A 26,108-nucleotide genomic window follows, 5' to 3' on the forward strand; every position below is an offset into this window, starting at 1 on the left:
GACGAGTTTTCCTTTCTAATGAGAGACAGATGGAAGAAATAAATTGTGACTTTTGTATAGTTCTTAAGTCAGTCCCATTGAGACCTGTGTCCACCTTTCTCTGAAGTATAAATCTCTCATGATTGCACCACATGGAACGCATGATGCTTGCAAAGTTCCAATGAGAAATCTTCACAAAGCTGTGCCAGGTGTTTGCCAAGAAAGATGGACCAGGACCTGCTCCTCATCTCTCTTAGCTGAGGTAGTAGAGCTGTCACCAGTGTCAGGCTGTGGAGTAGCGCCCTGATCCTCTGCACATTACCTGCAAATGAGTCGGTCATGTGAAAATATTCCCCTCACTATTAGAAGGTCACATTACCTGCAAATGAGTTGGGACATGTGAAAATATTCCCCTCACTATTAGAAGGTCACATTACCTGCAAATGAGTTGGGACATGTGAAAATATTCCCCTCACTATTAGAAGGTCACATTACCTGCAAATGAGTTGGGACATGTGAAAATATTCCCCTCACTATCAGAAGGTCAAAGCCTGTGAAATTGGATTATATGGCTTTATGGAGAGAAAAAAGGTGGCGGAATAATATTTTAGTGGCGTGCCAGGTCTCCTGGTGTCATGGAATTTCCTTCTGTTGGCTTATTTTAGGAGAAAAAAGCTCAACCCAGAGAAAGAAGTTGGACCCCATGTTGTCAAGTGTCTAATACAGTAAGATATAAGTTGAGTTGTAAATTTTGATGTATCCCTGGATGACTCTTCTCCCAATGAAGTAAGACTAGATGATTTTAAAGATCATTCATAACTCTGAGATTTTATGGTTTTTTCAAGGCCTGATAATTAATGTAAAGTCTACAATGCAGCTTATTTAAAGTGAATACTTTTACAAATTCCATCTACAAATAAGTTATATACATATTAAAACAAATACTGAGATGGGAGGCTTAGACCCAACCATATCACTAATTACATTAAATGTAAATGGAGTAAATACTCCAGTTAAAAAACAGAGCTTGTCAAATAGATTAAAAAACAAAAGGCTCAATTATGGCGTTCCTGCTGTGGCACAGCACGATTGGTGGTGTCTCTGCAGTGTTGGGATGCAGGTTCAGTCCCTGGCCTAGGGGAGTTCCCATCGTGGCTCAGTGGTTAATGAATCTGACTAGGAACACTGAGGTTGCAGATTCGATCCCTGGCCTTGCTCAGTGGGTTAAGGATCTGGCATAGCCGTGAGCTGTGGCGCACGTTGCGGCTTGGATCCCGCTTTGCGGTGGCTCTGGTGTAGGCTGGCGGCTATGGCTCTGATTCGACCCCTAGCCTGGGAACCTCCATATGCCATGGGATCGGTCCAAGAAATGGCAAAAAGACAAAAAAAAAAAAAAAAAAAAAAAATCCCTGGCCTGGCACAGTGGATTAAGGATCCAGCATTGCTGCAGATATGGCATAGATGACAATTATAACTCAGATCTGATCACTGGCCCAGGAACTCCATATGCTGCAGGGCAGCCAAAAAAAGGGGTAAAAAAGATTCAATTGTATGTTGTTTGCAAGGAGCATATTTCAATTACTTTCAAAAGTCGGAAAAACATTATGCAAACACTACACCTCAGAAAGCTGGTGTGGTTAATATCAGATTAAGCAGACTTTAAGAAAAAGAGTATTAGCAGATATAAAGAAGGACATTTCTTGTTGATTAGAGGATCAATTCATCAAGATCTAATATGGAACTTCTCAGTAAAGCAAGATGACTGAGTGTGAATTCTTCAAAAACTTCAAAGCAAAAATTATTTTAAAGTATAAGACACTAGGGTAAATCCATATTCAAATGCTTAATATTGAAAGTGAACTTGCATTGCCTGAATTTTTTATATGACCAGACAAAATATTGTCTTGGTAACAAGAACATATCTGCCAACAAAAGAATACAAATGAGCTTAAAACTGCTCTTTGCTCATTCCACTCTGAATGTGACTCCCATGGCTGAGAAATGAAGAATTAAAAAGAATGAACCACTGCTCATCTCAGAAGGAAGACTTTGGAATTTGTGTGTGTGTATGTCTGTCTATCTGTCTGACTGTCCTGCAGTCTAGAGGTTCTTAAAGAAGCAGAAGTACCAGAAAGATAGGATTCCCTCTCCTTGACTCAAACATAGGAGGTGAGAATAAGGGAATTGCCCCAAGTCCAATATATTCCAGCCTAATTGACAAGATTTCCTGGAGGAGTGATAAACACTTTAATCCACAAAGGAAATGAATAACGTTCTGTAGACGAGCAACAACCCAGAATAGGTAACCCAGCAAGAAAGCCCAGCATCTGCAGGCTGCGGCAGATTTTAAGAGACCCACACAGAAATGCAGGGAATACGAAAGCTTGGTGACAGAGAGCATGGAAGCAGAAGGGAGACATGCAACCCAAACTAAGGAGAAAGAAGAGAAACAAAGTGAAAGTGTCAGAAAGTGGAAGAGGTTCTAAGAGAGAAAAAGGCAGGTGGCCAAATTGGGCGGGGGATGCGACGGCAGTGAGACCACACTTACAGGAGACCCCGGAGCTTGCACCAGCTCAGGAGTGACGCGGGGGAGAAGGGACTGATGTGACCCAGGGGAGAGAAAACCCGGACTGAGGCACACAGCTAAACCCCAAGTTTCTCCAGCTATGTTGGTTTCCTGTGACTCAGGTAACAAACGACCATAAATGGGAGCCTTACGACAGAGTTTTTTTCTGCTCTGGAGGTGAGAAGTCCCAAATCAAGGTAAATGAATCTGTGGAAATGAATCTGCCTAGTATCCAAATCAAGGAGTTGGCAGCGTTGATTCCTTCTGGAAGGAAAGGCCACTCCACAGCTCTTTCCTAACTTCTGGCAGCACCCCTTGGTGTTCCTTGGCTTGTAGACACATCCCTCCAAGTCTCCACCTGCCTCTTCCCATGACCTTCTCCCCTGAATCTCTGTATTTCCAATCTCTCCGTCTTGAATTCGTGTTGTGGTGCAGCAGAAACAAACTCAAGTAGTATCCATGAGGTTGCAGGTTCAATCCCTGGCCTCGCTCAGTGGGTTAAGGATCTGGCATTGCCGTGAGCAGGAGTGTAGGTCGCAGATGCAGCTCAGATCCTTCCTTGCTGTGACTGTGGTGTAGGCTGTCAGCTCCGATTTGACCCGTAGCCTGGGAACTTCCATATGCCGCACCTGCAGCCTTAATAAAAAAGGGGCAAAAACCCCCTTCAAATCTCTCTTTCTGTTCCCTTACAAGGGTACCAGTCACTGGATGCGTGGCCCACCCTAATACAGAATGAGCTTATCTCAAGATTCTTAACTTGGATACACCTGCAAATACTCTGATTCCAAATAAAGTCACATTGTGAGGTTCCAGGTGGACATGAATTTGGGGGGACGCAGTTCTACTCACCACACCAGGGGATCCCTTGGTAAAAGGAATTGACCCAAATGACCTCACACTCTAGACCAGCACCTCTTAAACATTACCGTGCCTGTAATCACCTGGGGATATTGTTAACAGGGGGATTCTGATTCATAGTCTGGGGTGTGGCTGAGAATCTTCACTTCTTCAAGATCCCAGTGATGCTGTGGTCGGGACCACACTGAATAGCAAAGCTTCAGTGTGTATGCCGAAATGTGCATCATTAGTCGGCTATGCATCACTTAAACCATGATAAAGCTGGTTATGGCCATGAATTGTTTGGAAAAAATAACCTGTGCACATGCTTTTCAGTGAAGAGTAAGAAATAAATAGAGATCCGGGTGCAGAACCAACAGAATGAGAAACAGCAAGTTGCAGGGAGATAGCATGATGTGAGCTGTATCTTTCAACTGTCATTAAAATCTCAAAACCTGCACAGTGCATCGTGAGGCTTTCTGCGAATCGTGAAAGCCCAGAGCTTAGTATCCAGGTTTTGCTGGAGGAGAGGGGCAAATGTCCGTGAGATAGAAGGCTCTGAGAATTTGCAAATATTGGGACAGGGAAGTATCAGGGCACATAAGAACTATGAAACTGAGGGTTTAAACCAAGTAAACCAGGAGGTAGGGAGGGATCCGCCGATACCTGGGTCATGACTCCCTAGTATCTGGAGAATTGGTCTTTGGGATGGGGCTTTAGGGAACATGGCCTCTAGCCTTGTCACAGCAGAGTCTTTTATCCAGAGGTCAGGAAAAGGGCAACATGAAAAAAATAGATTTGAAAATAGTCAATTGAAAGAAGTGGTGGAAGACGTGGCTTGGGACTCAGTATTTTGAAATCAATATCCCATCTCAGTTACCAGGAGGGACAGTGCAGCCTCCGCCTTTGGACTTGGTTCAATAAGAGGAATCTTGCAAAATAAATTCTATTACAAGAAAGGATTTTCCACAGAGAAGGCAGGGGACATGAGGGTTGGAAATGGGACCGGAGAATGCCCCGTTTTACTCTGGCCACATGGACTGTACCGCCCCTCCTTGAACCCAGAAAACAGAGATGGCTAAAGGGAGTTCCCATTGTGGTGCAGTGGAAACGAACCCGACTAGTATCCATGAGGATGCAGGTTCCATCCCTGGCCTTGCTCAATGGCCGGGATCTGGCATTACTGGGAGCTGTGGTGTAGGCTGGCAGCTGCAGCTCCGAATTGACTTCCGTATGCCATGAGTGTGGCCCCCCTCCCCCCCAAAAAAACCCCAAAAAACCCCAGAGATGGCTAAGAAATCTCCCACTCTGTTATGTTCCAGAACTGGCTTACTGCAAGGAAACATCCCTCACCATAGGGCTTCAATCAGACTCACAGATGCCACCCCCCTTGTTTGCCTAGGATAAGACTAGACCAAGACCCTCCAAATTTCCTTTTTTTGCCTCATAAATGATTAATTGCTCTGTGATCCATCTGAACAAAACTACTTATTTTTCTTATGGCCACACCCGTGTCATATGGAAGTTCCTGGGTCAGACATTGAATTTGAGCCACAGATGCAACCTACACTGCAGCTGCAACAATGGCAGATCCATTACCCCTTGCCTGCTCAGGGATCTGAGCCGCTGCAGTCAGATTCTTAACCCACTGCATTGCAGCAGGAACTCCTGGACAAAACGCTTATTAACCAAACTTGGATTAATATTCCCTTGGTGTCCCAGCCCCAGAATTTGGCCCCACCCTCATCCTGAGCCAGCATACACACAAGCCCTCCTTAGTGGCCCAGAGGAAGAGGCTGACCTGGAGCAAACCATCCTCTCATCTCCTGACCCCTCCACTACCTCCACTCCTCCCAGCTCCCCACACCGGTTCTTTCTAGACCTGCTTATTCCTCCCCATAAGAAGAAAGTCTTGTACTGGCTGACCTTTGCGATGCTCGTAGATGTGGTCAGGGGTCCCCCACTGCAACAGTTTCCTTTTTCCTATGACACTAACCCCCTCCCCTTTATTTTAGTCCTTTGTAGCACAATCCATTCCTAAGTCTGACTTTTTTTTTTTTTTTTTTAAATCTGACAGCAAGCGAAATAAAGAGAAACATTTCCTGGGTCATGGTTTGCCTATGACCTGAGTTAGTTAGGTCAGCACAATCTTCCTCCCCCTGCGTTTCTGAAATGGTCCCTTGCCCCCACCCCCACCCCCATGGGCCTTCTCAGGGGAGGGGGCCGTCTCTATCCCCACATCCACCAATTACAGCAAGAACCATGAGGCCGTGGGTCAGACCTGTGGCTTCCTGGACCTCCACGAATACTGCCTGAGAGGAAATCTTGAGTCTTTTTTTTTTAAATCAGGTCTAAATGTTGCAACTAGGTAATTGGTTAGACTTTCCAACCACTAACATCTTGAATTCTAATAGCACTTTTGGTCTTTTACCAAAAGTTTATCAATAAACTCTACTGCTGTTTACTGGTTCTATGAGTGTATGTGTGTCCGTGTGAGTGTGTGCATGTGAGTATATGTATGTGCCTACGTATACGTGTGTGCATGTGTGTATGTGATATTCTTAAGCGACTGAGAATGTTTACGGCGTTCTGGACAACGTGTTCGATTCACTTTCTTCCTGTCAACACTTTCAGCTCAATTGCTCTGCTCTCTGGCATATCCCTCCCTTGCGGTGGTGAGTGGTGTTTGCTTGAGTGGCTGTGGAAGTGCACACTATTGGTGTGGACTTAGTGAATTTAGCCATGGTTTTCCTAGTGTGAATTTAGCCATGGTTTTCCTAGTGTGTAGAAAGAACTCTATATTTGGTGTCCGAGATACTTCTGCTTTTCTTACTTAAGTCTCAGCAACGTTCTCTGAGCGTTTACATGTATTTCAGTAAAATGTCAGAGGAAAAGTCCCAGAGATAAAATGACCATACCAACTAGTTTTTTTTTTTAATGTAGGTATTCAAATTGTATTTTATTTGTTACTAAAAGAAATTGCATCAAACAAAATCACAGGACGAAAGACAAGGGAGCTTCTATGTTGGGACAAGGTCATAGGGGCTGGAGATCTGCCCTGGTTTTCCCTCTGGCGCCCTCTGTGGCTCCTGAAGTGCCATCAGAATGTAAACATCACTGATTCAGACCAGTCACTTATTTGATTGACAAGGAAGCTCAGGCTCAGACAAAGTGCTGGTTTATGACCAAGGGTCTAGTTGGGACAGTGCTGGGGTTCTTGGCCTTCGCTCTTCTTCACAAGGGCCCCCTCCCACCTCCAGGCAGCTACCACCCTTGCTCAGCTCACCTCCTTCACCTGGTTCCAAGCCCTCGCTGGAAGCACCCTCTGCTCTGCATGCCCTTCCTTAGGTGGTCCCCTGACCCCACGGACACTCAGACTGAATTATTCCAGAAGAAAGGGGATGAAGGAAGAGGTGGAGGGGAGAAGGTTAATCAGTTTTTAAAAAGGTGTTGAAACAGGGAAGATAGCCAATATTTGTAATAACTGTAAGTGGAGTAGAACCTTTAAAATTGTGAATCACTCTGTTGTAAATCTAAAAATTATATACATTCTTATAATCTACTTTTATTGAAGTACAGTAGACTTACAATGTTGTTCCAGTTTATTCCACTGTACAGCAAAGTGACCCAGTTGTGCATATTGTATATAAACTATACCGCAATAGTGGTTGAATTGGAGCTGTAACCGCTGGCCTACGCCATAGCCACAGCAATGCCAGATCTGAGCCACATCTGCAACATACACCATAGCTCATGGCAACACCGGATCCCTGACCCACTGATTGAGGCCGGAGATTGAACCCGCATCCTCATGGATACTAGTTGGATTTGTTTCTGCTGAGCCACGATGGGAAGACCCCCAAATAAAATTTTTAAAAATAATCTGCCACTTAGTCTCTGGTTAGCCCTGGGCAAGTTGCTTCATCTCTTTGTGCTTTATTTTCCCAATGAGAAAATGAAAATAATAATAGGCTCTACTTCATAGAGCTTTGGAGAAGATTAATCCAGTTTATTAATATATGTAAAGAGCTTAGAAGAGCAATTGGTATTTAATGAGGCTCAAATGAATGTAAACTATTGCAGCTTTTTAGAAATATTATATGAAAGCATGGTTTTCAACAAAAAATAAAAATGTATTGAAGTCCTAAATTTTAGCTATCTATGACTCTCAAACATTTTAAAAATGCAACTTTACAAAAATACGAGAGTGATGTTTGCTATTGGCTGATTGACAATACACATTCTTTATTTTAGGATCACATTTCAGTCAGTTTTAAAACTGGACTTTTGTTTCAAAGAAAATGAATTCTATTTCAGAATTATCATGATCTCTCTGAAAAATAGCAGAGCATAGATATGTTAAGAATTTGAATAAAAATTTAAGCTCCAAATTGCATCATTAGTAATATACCCCTGCAGGCGACTATTACTTGGTGACAAAACATACATCACTGCCAGGAGATTATGAAGTGAAGAAGAGGCAAACAGTTTGCAGCCTGGTGGATTAAAGAAATCTATCAGGCTGATTTAGTGTTGTTCCCCAAAGAGACCCGAAGCCATAAATATTTAAACGTGTTGTATTTGGCTTGAATACACCCATTTTATAAGATAGTCACACACGAGATCCACTTCTGCTTCCAAAACCCAAAGATGTGGAAGCGGTACTATTTGCAGACCTCCCACGAGCTCCCTGGCAGTCCGCACTTCCTGTATCGTCAGGCGTGAACCAGTTTGGACCCTGAGAGGGAATAGCCAGTGTCACTGCCAATCTGAGACCTTGAACAGGAAGGATGTGTCCATACCTTTCCTTTCATGGGCAATCCAGATGTTCCACGTGGCGGTGAAAGCAACACTAGAGGAAGACCGCAGAGGTAAAATGCTCCTTCCATTACATCATCTCAAGGGTACGAACTAGCAACTTGACTTATCACCTTGGTGTTGACCTTGATTGCCTGACTGAGGAACATTGTATCAGCTTCCTCCACTGTTCTGTTACTCTTTTCCCACATTTCCATATTCTGTGCTTCGGGAAGAAGGAATAAATTCTCTCCCATTTACTTCTGTATTCAATTGTTTACTTCTATCATGGATTCGAGGATAGTTACTTAGTACTTTGGGCTATAATCTAATATGACTTTATTTCACTGCTCAGATTGTTCCAGCTATGGCCACTGAGAGCTCTCTCAGAGCCTCCTGTGTCTCTTTGACATATTTGTGAGTTTTGTTGGGGTTTTTTAGGCTCTCTGCACATTTTGGGATTGCAAAGCTGTTCCAAGCTCATCTTGTATCTCCACTGCCTCATACTAGTATCAGCATTTCTCAAAGGAGCCATGGTTCCTTCTATTGGAGAGTGGTATCAAAAAACCAAGATCCAGTTTCCATGTACTTGCTACTGTTGGGTACCAGTGATTTTTGGCTACTTCGGCTTGCAGAACAAGGAACTGTAGATGTATATATAACCCATGTATGCACATATCTATAAAAACTTCTATATATAATACTTCCTTAGTTTTAATTTTTTGGTTTTAAAAAATAATGAGATGTATATTTAATTTCTTGGTATTCGAACTTTCTCTCTTTTTTTGGTAATATCTGTGTTTAAGACTGTGAAAATCCCTGAGCATGGTATCAGCTGTATCCTACAAATTTTATATGCATTTTAAATTATCATACAATTCAAAATATTTTGAAATTTTTACTTAAATTTCTTCTTAACCTATGGGTTATTTAGAAGTCTATTTTTACATGTTCATGCAGAGTTTACAGTTATCTATTTTATAATCGGTTTATAGATTTATAGCTTAATTATATTGTCATGTGAAAAGAGTCATGGATTATAGTTACTTGAACTTGGCAGATACTTGCTTAACAGCACGTATTATTTTTAATCTTAACTTGGGGTAGATTTAGCCATCCTTAGACCAGAGGTTTCCCACTGGTAACTTGTGGATCAGATGTATTTTGCCTTTACATTGCATTTTTAAGTCTTCTGTAGTTGTTGCTAGCATTTTCAAGTTGGGAGATGTTATATGAAACAAAATCCATACTTCTGAGTTCTCTTAGAAAATTGCAAGAAGTGTACTGGCATTTCTCACATGACAATACAGTGTTGGAACTTAATAGATGTCACTCCTATTAGTTTCCTAGGTCAGCCCTAACAAAGTTCCACAAACTGGGTGGCTTAAACAACAGAGACGTATTACTGCATTTCTCAGCTAGAAGGCTGAGATCAGGGTATTGGTAGGGTTGATTCTTCCTTGGCTGTAAGAACGTGTTCCAGTCTCTCTCCTAACTTCCGATGGTGGTTCGCTAGAAATCCTTGGCATTCCTTGGCTTGCAGACCCACCACCCTGATCTCTTCTTTCATGTTCACATACTGTTCTCCCTGTGTCTGTGTCCCAATTTCCATTTTTGATAGGAATGAGGCCTACCGAACTAGGAGCCCACCCAGTCCCAGTATGACCTCATCTTAACTAATCGCATCGGCGACAACTTATTTCCAAAGAAGATCATGTTTTTAGGCACTTGGGGATTCTTCAGCATATGAATGGTGGGAGACACAATTCAACCCATACACCCCATTGAAAAGGGACATGCCTGCTGCCTCTGCTACCCACAGTTGCCATATGATCAATTCTTCTTTCTGTTACTCCTGGACCCATTAAGGCATTGGAGTTTGTGAAACTTACCTTAAATCCCTTAGGTTTAGGAGGCATCTTAGGAGGTAGACTTAAATCTTAGCAGGATCACAAGATCGTGAAACATCTCAGATGGAAGAATCTGAGAGTAACTGTTGTCACCACTCGCTATTTTGCAGAAGGCCCCATCTCAGGAAAGCTCTCGGCAGTTCCATTCCAAGACATCTTTCACAATGGTCCCCATAATTCTTACTCGCTGTCCAAAATCTTTTTAAAATTCCATTGTAGTGAATTTTTTTGAGGAAGAACACAAATTTGGCAAGGCTTCTCTTGCAGTTCCATCACACCAGAAGTAAATCCCTTTCCTCTAAACTTTTCCCAGGAGCTGACACTGTAGGATATTGTGCATTTTGCAAGGCCTAAGGGGTATTTTTTGTTTGTTTGTTTATTACAATATTGCAGTGGATTTATTTCTCAGAAAATAAAAAGGCTCTCCAAGAAAACAGAGCCACTGTGTACAAATTAGAGTCAGGAAATGATGCTTCTCAATGCTTCACCTGTTTCATAGGCCACTTAACATACAGCCTGGGTAAACAGGAGTTCCATCTACAAAGGGTTTTTCTAAATTTATAGCTTCTAAATAACCATGAATTTTGCTACAGATGGGTCATGAGAGGCAAGCTGATAAATCTTTCATCTGCAATGGATCATGTTTGCCCATATGCATGTTTATTTTCATAACTTTGTGTATTTCAGCCAGGGTATAGCTGATCTCCCACAAAAACCGTGCTGGTGCATGAGGAGGAATCAATAATATCTGGTGCCCACCTGCTCTTGATAAATCATGACTCCTTGCCTTTCCAAAGAAGAATCTAAGGAGATTCTGACTTTGCCTGTCATCTCGTGTAACAAGTTATTATAAAATTTGATGCATAATACAGCCTAACCTGTAAGCAATCAATGATTTGCATCGAAATCAGTCAACAGTGATCAGGCCTTAATCAAAAGCCATTAAGAAATAAATGTTTGAAGTTTGACTTTTTCTTCCAGGACTATACTGGGATTGAATCATTTTTCACTGCTATCTCATAATAGCCTAAGTCAGCCCCTCCAGGTATTTGCTACTTGCCAATTGAGATCTGTTACACAGATAATACTAAACCACACAGTTTTCTGCTCAACACATTCTTCTCTAACTATAATTTGTATGGCATAACTTGAATGCAATTTCAAGTATATGGTCCAATCAATATAACAAGACTTAGAGGATACCTGCATACAGGGCAGCAGGCTTCATATAATCATCAGTACACTGCTCGCTCCAGGTGTTCTGACATTCCACACAGGTGACTTCTTTTTTTATGAAGAGTGAAGGAAAGATGTCTTGTAATTCAAACAGTCTTTTATAGTTTGCTGAGTGTTTTCATGACCACTATTGCATGTTTCTCAAAAGAAAGAGTAACTGTAAGAAATAGATGATTTCTGTTTTCTGAGAGGGACTGAGGCTCAAGGAAGCTGTGACTCGTCCAGGAGACACAATCTAAGGGTAGGGCTGGGCTCAGGCTGAGGTTTTCTGTCTCGCCAAGTACAGTATTCTTTCTTCTATACCGTATGGCTTCTCCAAATATTGTGCTTGAGTAATTTCTTTGCCCATTAGTTTTAAACAAGCCCACTCTAGGGCACTCTAAAAACACTGGCATGCTGTGGTTGGCAGTCACTTTTCTCATATTTCAGGGCAACTGGTGGTGTGCAGGGATTTTCTTTATGGCAACTCTGCCTCATGTAGACGGATGCCGAGGATATAATCTCCAAGAATCACTGGCTAACATAGACTTGTGCGCTCTGTCCTTGGTCAAGGTGAGAGGAGGGTTTGGAGTTGAATCTAAAGGGAGAAAGAAGCTGTCCTTTCTTTGTCGGTAGCTCAGAACACTTCCAAGTTGTCTGGCTCATCTCTGTACCTTTCCTTTTTGTAGCTTCTTCAAAAGGATAAATTAAATTCCTACAAGAACATCTTCAAATAAACCACAGTCGTGTTGGCTTCCTTGCATTTGCATAGAAATTAAAAGAAGACAGTATTTTTGTTACAAAAATAACTGCTTAATAACAGCTTGATATGAACTAATGGCTTGCATGGCTTTGCAGCCGTGGCAGGAATTATCACACCGACTGTGCCCTTAAACTTCAGGCTCGGTCATACTTGGATGAGGACTCAGCTTCCACAGGAGCCCTGTAGAATTTCATCTTTCTAGGTGAAGGAACTCTCTGCCCTCTTTACATTATGAGAGTGGTACCGGCCCTCCCCTGGTAAATTGATAAGATATGCCTAAGTGCTTGCCAAGCAATAGGAACACAAACTCTGAATCCAAACCACCTGAGCTTTAATCCTTCCTCTTCCGCTGACTTGATGTGTAGCTGCGGTTGAGTTGCTTGACCTGATCATGCCTCAGTTTCTACATCTGTAATGTGGAAACAATAGCAGTACCAGCTTTATTTCGGTTGTTTGGGGGGTGCCATGTGTTATTAACCTCAAGTGCTAAAACCGTGAGTGTATACAGTTGGAATGGAGCAAATGGTAGCTGTAGCTGGTATTGCAATGATGACAGTGATGACGCTGAACCCGTTAACCTCCTGAGAGTTAAGAAATATATTCACTCTGACCTTACTCTTTTATCCCAACTTCAGGAAAATAAAAGCTTAGACAAAATTTAGAAAACTCACTCAAGGTCTAACAGCTAACAAATGGCTGAGCCAAGAGGAGAACTGATTTGTTTGCCTGGGATGGTCAGACTAACTGATCAAATCAGCCAGTTCACTGGCCAAAGTAGTCAAAGAGCCAGTGGCCAATGACCTGAAAGTGTGGCCGGGGGTGGGGGGAGTGGGGGGAAGGGGTGGCCAAGGAGCTTGTTGGTGTCACAGGAGGGACATTGATTTGGAATCAGAAGATCTTGCCTTGTCTGCACCTTTCATTAACTCAAGTCAGTTAATGTCTCTGAATCTTAATTCCTTCATCTGTAAAATGACCCTTGATCAAATCCATTCGATTGAGTTGTTATGAGATAGAAAGAAATAATATATATGAGAGCATTTGGTAATGTAAAATGTCAGCTAAAGTATCATTTATTAATTTTTGACTCACAGAAGGAGTTTTATTTTTTTCACTCCGTTGTTGATTAAACTGACTAAATCATCTGGTTATTTCTTGTCACATAGATGGAATCCAAGAGTTTCTGTAACTTATAAGCACAAATCAGCCATGAATCAAAGGTTGGAAAATGTCTCAGCCCACAAAAATAGGGACTCTGATCCTCTCCTGCAGGAAATGTACAGTTTATTTTTTTTACTTGTTATTTGAATAATTTATCCATGTGCTTATTGTACTTGCTTCTACATACCAGGCATTATGCTGGGTGGTGGGATGAATAAGGCACAGTCCTTGCTCTCAGAGGTGAACCAACCTCATAAACAATTATAATCCGCTGCATTAAGCGTAGTAATAGATAACTAAACCGGGCTAAGGAAATATTTATCTGGGAAAGGAATTCACAGAAGACTCCCTGGAAGAAGTGACAACTAAGCTGAGCCTTAAAGAGATAACACATACTAAGTTTAACTAATAGCTAATAGCAATAGCTAAATACGATTTACCCTCTAAGACTATGGGTAAGCTTTGTGACCCTCCAGGGACAGATGGCAAAACTTGGTTGATAGACTGGCCTTACTGTGGACTCCAGCCCTGAAATGGCTGAAGAAAACGGATGGCTTGGCTAAGAATGTCCTTCAAGAATCCATTGACTACATGGGGCTTCTCTGTTGCCAGTGTCTTGGGGAAGATTTTAACAAACCTGGCTTACTTAGGTAAAGTTTCTACCCTAGATCATGTTTTCCTTTAAAGGGAATAGGACACCTTTCTCTCCTCAAGTGACCGTAAAGAAACATTCCCATTTACGTAGCACAGCTCCATGCTGAGGCTGAAGATAAGAATGAATGCAGATGTAACGCTTGCAGGCACTAAAACGAAATGAAGGGAATAAGATACAATCAGACCAGAATTCATGGGAGTGAGTCAAATACGCATTTTCACCCACAAAAGAAATAGTCTCATTATCACTTTAAAAGATGTTTGGCTTGGAACACCATGAGTATTGTTCCATAGATACCACTTAATATGCGGTAAAAAATAGTTGTGCTGACCCCAGCTTGAAAGTTTATTGACTTCCCTAAAGACAAAGGCTTTTGGTCTCAGGATGGAGGGAGGGAAAGGTCAGGATCAGAGAAGAGACCAGAGGAATGTCAAGGTCATACCCATCTACTCCACGGTTGGGTTCGATCAGAGCCATTTCCGGTTCCAATGTGCTTGCTTAGAACTTGTTGGAAAATTGGCTGAACTTTGGGCATCTGCAGGCTGTGGGCTCTTTGTTTATGTGACTAAGAAATGTTTCTCCCAGTACCCAAGGTAATGGGGTGGTAATGGGTAGCGTAGAGGGACCTACTTGCAGCTCAGATCTTAATATTGATCTTATTGATCCTTGACACTCAACTTTATATATGGATTTATATTCTGAGTATTTATTCCAATGATTAGTGTTCACATTGCAGTGAGTGGTGTGTGACAAATTCTGTAATGACTGTAAAGGAAATGCAGACTTAATACCTACTTAAGGGAAGCTTGCTCTGATGTTTGCCTGTAAATTTCGATGCGCCCTCTAGTGGACGGAGGAGAGATTTTTTTTTTTTTTTTTCCGATTATCCAAGTGTTCCCTCCAGGTCCTGGGAGTTCCTACCTGCTTCCTCTCCCAGAGAATCAACTCAACGTTTCAGGTAGTGTGTTTGAATGTTTTGAAGTCCACTGAACTGTGTGAAGCTTGTTGCCTCCTCATCCCATCCTGGAAATCAATTTAGTCCTAACAGTCACTCCTCATCTGCTGAAGCCAATTTAAAATGGGTCTCAAGGGAGGAATTAGAATTTACAGAATTTAGAATTAAATTAGGATTTAATTAGAATTTATTAGAGAAAACAGAGGAGAACAAGGCAAAGAGACAGGTGAGCAAGGGCTAGAGAGTGTGCCGGAGCCCATGCCACCTGGAGCACACTGTGCCCCCTGGGGCTGCAGAGGGAGGTTCACGGTTGGCACCTTGGCCAGACTGTGAAAGGCATTACTGTCACTGCTAATGGTTGAAGTTTGGCTTTGAGGAGCCACTGTTGGGTTTAAACAGTGAAGTGGTGGGACCCGAGCTGAGTTGCAGAAAGATAACTTGGAATCCCGCAGGGAGAGGCCAGGGGAGGGCCCTCGTGTGCTGGACGTGACGGTGGTCCAGCCTAGAGTGGACGAGGGCCTGAATCACAGATATGCAATGGAGAGGACTGGAGGATGCAGTGGGATCTTGGAGACAGGATCCGCAAAAGGGGATGACAGTTGGGATGTGGTACGTGGATCCTGGACATAGAACAAAGGACAGTCTAGGCACCACTGTGTCCTGGTGCCTTGCACAAGGCAGCAGCCCAGATTTGTGGACAGGTGCAAAGCATCAGGTGTGGGGGGGCCCTCCCTGATTATCTCCTTTTTCTTAATGAGGAGGGGGGTGGTGTCTGGAGCTTGGGTGGTGGGCGGGGGAGTGTTGGAAGGGGGATCTGAGAGAGGTGAAAATGTGGACACGTGGTACTGCAGGCCTGCTGGGGCTGACAGCATTACAGTGGCCTGTCTGTTTGTCAAGGTCATGCCAACTCCCTGGTTCCACCAGGCTGCCAGGGAAAAGGTAAGTTGCAGGAGGCCAGAAAAGGATGGGACACATACCCAACATCACCATCTGCCCTGTCCTTTGAGCACGAGCGGTTAGCTACAATCCAGCTCTTTGAGGTCTGATGACTTTGTTGTTAAGAACTGACCCCCTCAGCTATGTGCAAAGCAGCCCTTAACCTCTCCTAAGCTTCAGTTTCCTCATCTTTAAAGTGGAGATGATAATATATGCAGTGGAATATTACTCAGCCATAAAAAAGATGAAAGAATGCCATTTGCAGCAACATGGAGGGACCCAGGAATTAACATACTAAGTGAAGTAAGTTAGACAAAGACATACAGCATATATGTGGAGTCTAAAAAACAGATGTACATGTATGTATTTGCAGAAGAGAAACAGACTCATAGGCTTTGGGAGCAAACTTATGGTTACCAAAGGGGACAAGTAGAGTGGAGGGATGGACTGGGGGTTTGGGATTGGCGCACACACACGGCAGTATATGTAATGATTGCCTAATGGGGAACTATTGTATGGCCCAGGGAACTCTACCCCATAGTCTGTGATAATCTATATGGAGAAACAACCTGAAAAAGAATAGATGTGTGTACTTGTATAACTGAATCAATTTGTTGTACAGCAGAAATTATCACAACATTGTAAATCAACTATACCTCAATAAAACTTTTTTTAAAAAGGAAAGAATTTAGGTGACTGTAGTGCAATGTGATCATTCAAACAAAGTGCTTAGCAGAGACCCTAGCTCACTGTTGGTGCTAAGTTGACAGTAGCTATTATTATTAATTATTATTATTATTATTATTAATGAGCATCCTCAGAGCACTCCATAGGTGGTCTATAAAAAATAAAGAATGTAATGCATCATTCCAGAATTTAATATTTACTCTCCTGTTTGAATCTCTGGGGCAGGGCTAATGGGCAATGGTTTTTACCACTTTCCTCCTGCCTTTTGTTTGTTTGTTTTTGGTTTGAATAATGAGAAGGAGAACCCTGTCATTCTGAATATTTAAACATGCTAAATTTACTCTTATTTACTCCCTTAACTTGTAGACAGGTATTCTTGCACAGAGACAACCTCCCAAATCAAAAAGTTAAATCCAATCTTGGCTGATTTGGTAGTTAATTAACAAACCTCTTTAGGCTCTTCATGGAGAAGGAGAAAAAGAAATTATATTTCTTTCTGCATGTGCCCTATAGATGGGAAGAAGGAATAACTGTAATTAACACTGAATTTTGAAATATCGACATGGGAACATCTTCTCAATAAAGTGTGGGAGCCTGGGAGATGATGAGATGTTTGGATAAATGTGATTTACTAAGTACAAAGAAAAAACATTTGAAAAGCAATAAACAGGGAAACAAAGCCATGCACCAGCATGAAAATTAAAAGCCCCACTCCTGAGTGCTCAGTTGAAAGAGCGCATTTGTAACTCTGTACTAAATTTGCATATTCCTGCCACAGAAATGGCAGGGGTTCTGCCCTTCCTGACTTCTTAACTTCTGGGTATCGTTTGATTTCTAGGAGCCATGCTTTGGAAAGAGCCTGTACTTCTAGAATCACTAGACCTCCACCTACTGATTTTTGTAGCATCCTAAAGAAGTAAGAATTAAAGAATCTCTTTAACGGAGCTCTGGGGACTTCTCCCCAAAGAGAGGAATAAATCCTTGTGGTTCTTTTTTTCTTTTCTTTTTCTCTGAAATATTTTTTGTTAGAGTATAGTTGATTTGTAGTGTTGTGTCAGTTTCTGCTGTATAGCATCGTGACCTAGTTTTATTATACTATGTTCCATCGTGTTCTACCCTCAAGAGATTGGATATAGTTCCCTGTGTTGTATAGAAGGACCCCATTTCTTATACTTTCTAAAGGTAGCAGTTTCCTTCTACCAACCCCAAACTCCCAGTCCATCCCACTTCCTTCCTGTTCCCCCCTTGAAAACTACAAGTCTGCTCTCCATGCCTGCGAGTCTGTTTCTCGTTTGTAGATAGGATTGTTTGTGCTGTATTTTAGATTTTATATATAGGTGATATCGTACGGTATTTGTCTTTCTCTTTCTGACTTACTTCTTTTAGTGTGAGAATCGCTAGATGCATCCATTTTTTAAAGGCCATCTGAAGGGCAATCAAAGGATGTTTGGGGAAGGAAAAAAAAAAAAACCATTGAAAAAGTACAAGCTAGAGAACTTAATAGGAGACAAAGTGAAGGATGTGGTAAAGGACTAGAAATAAATCCAAGAGACGCTACAATCCATCAGGTTCAAAGTAAGTGCTTTTCCTGATGGTTCATAGGTCATTGGTTTGTGAAACAAGAAACAAAGAGAGATGTGAAACCAGGTGCTTGGGACGTAGCCAGCTGATCACTCCAGCTCCCTGCCTGGAACCTGCCTGCGCCGGGGCGGGGGCGCAGGGACAGGACACCAGGAGCTCTGAATCAAGGACACGTTAAGCAGCAGGCTCTGATCCAGTGTCGCTGGGTGTTTTCTCCATTATTGTCCCCCCCACACTTTAAGGAGCCTTTTAAGACATCAGCTTTCCTAACTTCCCTTCCCTGTGAAATTTTAATATCACAGATGTGCTAAATAGCTGTTTATGTACAGTGACCTTCGGTCAACCACAAATCATTGTAATCTCTAAGATGTGTGCCCTCCAAAAATGAATTTTCAGTCTTGGGAGGAATGGTGCCCTAGGTTCTTACTATATGCCTGGCCCTGACGTGCATTATTTGTGTAATCTATTCCCATTTGGCATGTGAGGCTTAGACAGTTGAGTAAATTGGTCCAAGACAAAAAGAAAGGATTAGAAGCCAGAGCTGCCCACTCTCACAGCCTCTTCTCTTAACCACTGCCTCCTGCTCACAGCAGGATCCAGACATGCCCTGCCCATCACCCCCACACTCTCCTGCCCCTCTTTCTAGATGTCGGACCATCATGGCTGGGACGCAGAAATAAGATCCCTGTAGTCAGCGTTCATGGGAGCATCACTGGGGCCAAGGAGCTCCTTTTTGAGCCTCCTTCTTTGGGGCTAAAAGCGGTAGTTGTGAAGACAACTCCAAACTTTGGTACCTGGTTCCTGATCACTTACTCTCAATAAGATGCTGTGTTCTACACGGCAGGAAATGGTGGCGAATGAGGTCAAGACACACTTCCCCAGGAGTGGACACACAGGAGGATGTTACCCCGACATGAAGGAGACTGTAACCAGGGCAGTAAGGGGGGAAGACGGGCATGTGGCAGCTGAGAAGGAGAGCCTGGGCCAGCTGGAGCATCATATTCCCTACCGGGACTGGGGACAGGGAAATGGGCCTCAGCTTGTCACAGAGACTGAAGCCTCACCCCACTTGAACCATCCATACATCTGGATAGAAGGATGCAGTTAATAGATACTGAACACAGTGGAAATGGAATCTCACCGTCATGGTACTGAGTGAATTTGTCTGGGTTGGGACCCAGGAATTGGTATTATTATTATTATTATCATTATCATTAATTTCCAAGGAGACTCTGATTGCAGCTGGGGCTAAGAGTCTCCAAACTAGCCTAAGCCTTTCTCCATCCCTGAGTCACATAGGGCATTCTTCTCTGTAACTGTGGCTCACTTCAGTGATCCTCGTGGTGAAAGTGGTGAAGGATGTAGGAGACACTAGGAGCAAAGTGTATCAATCACAGATGCTTTTGACGACTACAAATAAGAAAAATTGGATTTGTTTACTTGTTTTTTTACATATTGAAAAGTCTCCCCAGGGAGTTCCCATTATGGTGCAGTGGAAATGAATCCGACTAACATCCATGAGGATGTGGGTTGGGTCCCTGGCCTCGTTCAGTGGGTTAAGGATCTGGCATTGCCATGAGATGTGGTTTAGGTTGCAGATGTGGCTTGGACCCCAAGTTGCTGTGGCTGTGGTGTAGGCCAGCAGCTATAGCTCTGAATCAACTCCCTAGCCTGGGAACTTCCATATGCCTAGGATGTGGCCCTAAAAAGCAAAATAAATAAATAAATAAGCAAAAAAAATTAAAAAAAAGAAAAGAAAAAGAAAAGTCTCCAGGTATCAGATGGGTGGTAGCTGGCACTGGATCCAGTCACTCTACAATGCCAGCACCAAAATATCTAAAATGCTCTTGACTTTGATTTCATCATTGCAGGATGGCTGCTGAAGCTCCAGCCATCACATTTATAGTTCAGTGGGGGGAAAAAAAAGAAAAGCACCTATAGGAAGACAGTCATTTATATCTAATTAGCTGAAACTGGGTCATAGAGAAAGGGATTGATGAATTAGTTGGCTAAGCTTGGTATCAGACATGGAGGGAGAGCATCTTTAGTTTTTAAAGTCCCTCTCGATGATTCTGGGGTGCTCTTCTCAGCAGCCTTCTATTAATTAGGAATCACTGCTCTTGCAGACCAATGGTCTCAACCAAGGGCAATTTTGTTCCCCTTGTCTCAGGGCGGGGATGGCACTTGGCAGTCTGGGGACTTTTTTGGCTGTTATAACTGCAGGGGTGATACTGGCATCTAGTGAGTGGAGTCAGGGATGCTGTTAAACATCCTATAATGCACAATCAGCCCTACACGGTAAAGGATTTTCTGGTCCAGATGGCCATAAAGCTGAGGCTAAGGAACCCAATTGTAAACTACTACAGAAATCTCTAGACCATTACAGAAACCTCCTGCTCAGTCTCTTTCTTGAGCTCCGCCTTACAAAGCAGCCAGCATTACACCATCCTGCCGGAAGAACTGCTCTGATACAAATGTCCTCTATATATTTACCAAGGTGAGGAGCCCAACGTGGATCTTTTAATCCTAAAGTCCTAATGTAAAGAAACCTTTGCAATATCCCTAAGAGTCATCCACACGCTGCCTGAACACTTTCAGCTTTGAGACACTCATTCAATTTCTTTCCTTCCCCTCCTCCTCCCCTGCTTTCTCTTTCAACTGAAATATAAGTAAGTTACACAATTTGTAAGTGTACAGCTCAACGACTACAAACATATGCAGGAAACCATGCAGTGATGACCTGGGTAGAAATTCCCATCACCTCCAGAAAGTGCCTGTGGCCCTTCTCAGCCATTTACCTCTTAGAGGTCATGGCTATTCTGATGTCTGTACCAATAGTGATGGAGCTGAGATTGGAACCCACATCTGACCTCAGAGCCCAGGCCCCCAGCTCCAAAGATTATACTTTGACATAGGATGAAGTTTATAAATTATTTATACCTGAGAGTAAACTTTAGAAGATACCCCCCTCCTGCCTGTGTCTTGTCCTATAAATTTCACTTTCCCGCAATGTAACTTGGAGTTTGTGTGCTGTGACTGGCCTTTAAGACTGCCATAAACCAAGGCAGTACTGAGGGCGACAGCTCCCTGTGCGCCGTGTGCAAATGCTTATTTAAAGACTTCTTCCTGCGGGGCGGCTGGACCAGGGCTGCCCAGTGCAAAGTGAGACTTATTACAGCTGAGATGTAGCCAGGCCAGGTATCAGCTGGGAGTGAATCTGCATTTGTCTCTCCCCTGGGGGCCTGTGCATCAGGCATTTCTTTCCAACAAACACACGTACATCATTTTTCTCCAGCTGTCGTTAGGAGCTAGAATCTACTTGCCAATTTATTATCACCATGATAAAGAAAGTTCTGTATCCCTGGGGAAATGAAATTGAAACGAGGGCGAGGGAGGTACCAGATTCTGGCTCAGTTAAACCCTGCTTCTCTCTCTTGCAGTGAAGAAGGGAATTGGGTCAAACCAGTAATGCACAGGGAAGAATATGGAAGGTCCCAGTAAGCTACTCTAATGACTGGTGGAGAAACTTCAAGATGTTTCCTACACGATTTAAACTGAGTTTTCACTACAGGAGAAAATACAGGCTGACGCTAGGTCAAGTTCATTAAAAGTTACCCAGAAGGGACTCATGCCTTATCCGCAGTGCGTAGGTTGTTTTAGTCTGATGAGATATGGAAATAATTAGAATCCAAATGGTATCCAGACTGTCTCACGTCATGAATAGATGGCCCAGGATAAACCTTGGACTCTGTCTTTTATTTAGCTGTAATATCTATTTCTTGATGCATAGCTGGCATTTCCGGACTTGGAGTAAGAGGCCTGGGACACAAGTCCTTACGTGGTTATTACCCCATGTGGCTTCTCCAACCTCATCTCCTGCAACTTTCTCCCTGGCTCACTCTGCTCCATCCCACTGGCCTCGCCCTTCCATTGAACTTGGCCCCATGGTAGTAGTGCCTTCAACCCTTTGTACCTGTTGTGTCCCCCCCCCCACCACATGGAACATTCTTCCTTTAGAGATTCAAGATTTTGCTCTGATATTTCCTTTTCAGTGAGACCCCCACCTACCAACGTCGTTGAAATTACAATCTGCCTTCACCCCCCATACTTCTAACTCCTTTTGCCCTGCTCTGCTTCTTACCTTCTAAATCTCTCTACAATTTCTTTATGTTTGCTGTCTTAATAGAAACAAATGGGATTTGGAAAATCTAGAAACGAGATCTAGAAAATCTCTTATCAAATGCACTATATAGGAGTTCCTGCTGTGGCTCAGCGGTAACGAATCTGACATGGATTCAATCCCTGGCTCCACTCAGTGGGTTAAGGCTCTGGCATTGCCATGAGCTGCAGTGTAGGTTGAAGATTTGGCTCTGATCCTGCATTGCTGTGGCTGTGGTGATTCGACCACAGCTCTGATTCAACCCCTAGCCTGGGAATTTCCATATGCTGTGGGTGCGGCCCTAAAAGAGAAAAAAAAAAAAAAAAAAAAGAGAGAGAGAGAGAGAGGGAAAAAGAAAGAAAAGAAATGCACTATATATGTAATTCTTAAGCTATAAATCCCGATATTTTAATACAAATTCTCTTTTCACCAATAGTATGCATTATCTATTTTGTTTCCCAATATGTCTCAAGTGCCTAGAATGATGCCTGGCTCATAGAGGCATCCAGTAAATAATTATTTTTGTTGTTGCCATTTTAGGTTCATTTTAACCCCTTATCTGCTCAGAGACGTTCAGCAAAACCATTACTCCCCCGGAGCCTGAGTTTTTTCCAATTTGTAAATGGCAGTAATAGTAAGACCCACAAGGCTGGGTTGTGAAGCAGGTTAACTGAGATCATGTGTATTCAAAAGTTATGTGTCATATTCATGAGAAGAGTGTGTGTTGAATTTATGGATGAAGGATTAGGTGTACGTAATATATTGGGTAAGAGGCTTTCCAGAAGTAGCTTCACAGAGGGCATTTTGTTCTTTATGTTTTATTGGTAGAGACACAGCCTGGAGAGGAGTATGGAGCATTCGACGTGAGATCGGGAGCCACAGAGATGGTAAGGAGACGGGGCGGGGGGCGGGGGGGGAAGGGTCAAAGGAAGGAAGAAGCCAGCCCTGGGGAGCAGAGGGTCCTGCTCCCAGCTCCCCCAAGGACAGGGGCTCTCCTTCCAACTTAAGCACGTCATCATGAGGAAAAGAGAACACAGGAAGATGAGTACTCAGGGTCGAATGCATCGCGTGGTTGTCAGGGCTTCATGTTGGGGAAACGGTGGATGAAAACTGGAAAGGATTTGTCCAGAGGATATTGGTTGCAGTCACGTGGGGAAAGGGCCATCCCAGGACGGAATGGAGACAGTGTCCTAGAGTGTCCCACGCCCCGCCGTTGCGCTGCGCCGAGAGAGGGGAGCCCATGTGTCCAGGAACCCTCCTGGCCCCCTCCAGTTACCCTCACAGCGCAGAAGGCGCTCTGGCTGGGAAATGGAAAAGCTGAGGCTCTCGGTGGCTGGATCAGCATGTGCAGGTGAGTAGCTTTTATGACATTGCCTGTCTCCATTTTAGCTTTTTATTAAACTTACTCTTTCCCTTTCTCTCGGCTCCAGGATTTAGAGTGAGAGCCCAGAGGGAACGGGAAGGAAGGAAATAAAAAAGGCTCTGGAAACTAGAGAGGGATGTGCAGATGTTATTTTTTCCCCCTGCTGATCCTCTTTAGCTGTGGTTCTGTTCCTTTCCTGGGATGCCTGAGGTTCCTTACATCATGGAACAACAAAACAAGAAAGACCTGTAGAGATATGCGACCTTTCATTTGTTGAATGCACGTTTGTGCATCACATTTGTGTCAGACCTGGGGCTCAGCGAAGAACATATAAGAAATGTGTTGTTTTCCTCCATGAGTTCACAGTTCAAAGGGGGAGTATAATGGGTAAAAAATGCACAACCGTGAGACACCTGCTGTGACAGAGACACACACAAGGTGCTGTGGGGCATAGAAAAAGGATACTTTTTTTCTTTTTTTTTTTTTTTTGCTCTGGGGCTGAGGGACACTCAGTGGCAGTGACAGTGTTCTGAAGGGTAGGTAAGAGTAACCCAGATGGAGAAGGGAGAAGACTTGATTTCTGGCAGAAGGATGGGGGCCGGGGATTGACGGGAAAGGGCACCGTTTGTCTCAGGAACTGCCAGTAGTGTGGACGGGCTGGAATGAAGGGTGCATGTAGGAAGAGTGTCCAAAGAATGGATCTGGGCAGGTTGGCAAAATGTAATTTGTGAAAAACTGCCGGAGTCCGGCTCCAGCAGGTCCAGGGTTTCCCGAAGGATGGGCGGCGTCGGTGAAAGAATGGACACAGACCCAGCGTTTATGTGGGACGGCTCGTTTATTGATGGAACAGACTTAGCTTATATACATTTTTTATTTCCTGCTGTTATGTGTCATACATCCTTTGATATCTTTTAACTTTCCAGTCCATCAACTATGTCCTCATGATTTTGTGAATCATGGAGACATTCGCAATGGCCTTTTTTCTTGTACTTTGCACTTGACTTCTCAGTATTCAATGTACTTATAACTATGACACAATTCTTATGAAACAGAAAAGAGCAAGCTTGTTAACTATAGAAATCTCTTTGTTTGGTTTTAACTAGTTTTCATTAGCGAAGTTAAATTATATTATCAAAAGGGTTTTAAAGAAGATCTTATTCGTCTTTGTGGTCAGATCAACAGAACAGATCACAGCAGAAATAAGAGGCCGTGGCATCTACACTCTTTGGGGTAGGGCTCATAGACCTGCTCACAATTGGTTGGCCTTCTGCAGCAGCCCCACATTTCCCTAACTTGTTTCTAGATGCTAGGTATAAGCTGTACCAGCTTTCTTCATGTCTATGCCCAGTGCCTATTGTATTTATCAGCCATTCCTTGGTAGGAAAACAACTTCACACATAGGGGTTAAATGGCCCATGTCTTGGCCTATTGTCAAACCTAAACGTATTGTTTTCAACGTAGCACTGGTCATCAGAAAACATTCTACTGGGGACTTTCTTAGAGAGGGGCAGTCCCCGAAGTGGAAAGGGGGATAGAGAAAGGGGGAACTGTAGGGACTTTAGGGGTTTCTTGCAGCTTCTGAGAAAGCACAAATCCCCGACATTTACCCTCTCCTGGGCCTTTTTCTTGAGATCTTTCATTAAGCTGCAATTCCCCAGCTCCCAAAGTTTCCATTGGCTGTATGACTAAACAGAGAAGAAGAAGAAGAAGCTGGACTGTCGCTTTCCCAGACTTGCCATACAGTCTGGGGTCATCAGTCTCCTTGACCATGTCAGAAGGCAGACCTGCATGAATGGCTCCCAGCAAAAAACCTCATGTTTCAGGCGGATGGCTCAGAGCTTTGATCATGAAAAGAGGTGAGCCAAGAAAGTATTTTCAGGTGGAAGAGATGAGATTAGTTTTTTTTCTTTTTTTAATTTTATCGGATTATAGCGGACTTACGATGTGGCTAGTTTCAGGTGTGCTGCACAGCCAGTCAGTCTACATAGACACGTATCCATTCTTTTCCCCCGTATAGGTGATTACGGACTATTGAGTGGATTTCTCCGTGCTATGTAGTAGGTCCTTGTTTCTCATCTATTTTATATACAGTAGTGTGTATTAGCTTGGTTTTTATGAAGATTATTCAGCCTACCACATGGATTCAGGAATCAGTTTGGGCAGAAAGCAGCGATTCAGGCAAGTAATTACAGAAAGTCTGGATTAAGGCCGTTGTTGTAACAGGGGGTTTGGAGGAAAGCAAAGTCATGAGATATTCACCCAATGGCACTAAGCATTTCTACAGTCTTCTCCTTTCTCATGAGAGAGGAGCGTCAGGCACACTCCTGGACTCATACCTTTGCATTTTATTCCTTCTGCAGGAAGGTCGAGTGACATTTAGTGGGTGAATTGGAGAAGAACTGGGCATGCTCAGTTCAGCTCAGCTCAGCCCCTCCCCCTCGGGCACGAGCCTGTCTGCCGAGAACACAGGCCTTGCTTTGTTTCTCCTGCCCTTGGTCTTACCTGGACAGGCAGTTCACGCGGGAGGTCCTGCCCTACTGCTGGGAC

General features: G+C 43.3%; 1 long non-coding RNA gene across 1 annotated transcript in view; it reads left to right on the top strand.

The window, feature by feature from the left end:
* LOC110256782 overlaps positions 1 to 26,108 on the top strand; it is a 115,541-nt gene that overhangs the window by 42,634 nt on the left and 46,799 nt on the right. The window contains exon 2 of the long non-coding RNA XR_002338764.1: positions 23,027 to 23,085. This is a non-coding gene — a long non-coding RNA (uncharacterized LOC110256782). The remainder of the gene's footprint in view (positions 1 to 23,026; positions 23,086 to 26,108) is intronic.

Source organism: Sus scrofa, chromosome 14 (genome assembly GCF_000003025.6).
Source record: "Sus scrofa isolate TJ Tabasco breed Duroc chromosome 14, Sscrofa11.1, whole genome shotgun sequence".
NCBI lineage: Eukaryota > Metazoa > Chordata > Mammalia > Artiodactyla > Suidae > Sus > Sus scrofa.